Genomic DNA, 359 nt, shown 5'->3' with positions numbered 1-359 from the left:
AAAAAAAAAAAAAAAAAAAAGGCAAACCAAGCCAGATAGCTTTTTTAATGCAGTACATCTTAACAAGCAGCTGCAAGCAGACCTAAGTGGAAAGCCGAATGTTGCACGCTCCTGTCCTTTCCCCGAGCACCGTGGGAAGAGGTGCTCTCTGGTGGACAGAAGGAAAAGCTGGTCTGAGGAACGTGCTGCTGCGCCCTCGGTGAGCTCGATCGAGCTCAGAAGGGGACTCGAGGCTGAGAAGCGCAAAAGAGTGCGGTTCCTCTGTGACAACTTGTCGGGAGAGTGAGGCTGAGGGAGGGAGACTGATACAAAAGCATCCAAAGTGCCCGAACGGAGACCTGTGGATGTCCCGCGCCCCC

The sequence above is a fragment of the Geospiza fortis genome, unplaced genomic scaffold, assembly GCF_000277835.1.
Source record: "Geospiza fortis unplaced genomic scaffold, GeoFor_1.0 scaffold104, whole genome shotgun sequence".
Taxonomy (NCBI): Eukaryota; Metazoa; Chordata; class Aves; order Passeriformes; family Thraupidae; genus Geospiza; species Geospiza fortis.
The sequence above is the reverse complement of the archived record's forward strand: the minus strand, read 5'-3'. Positions refer to the sequence as shown.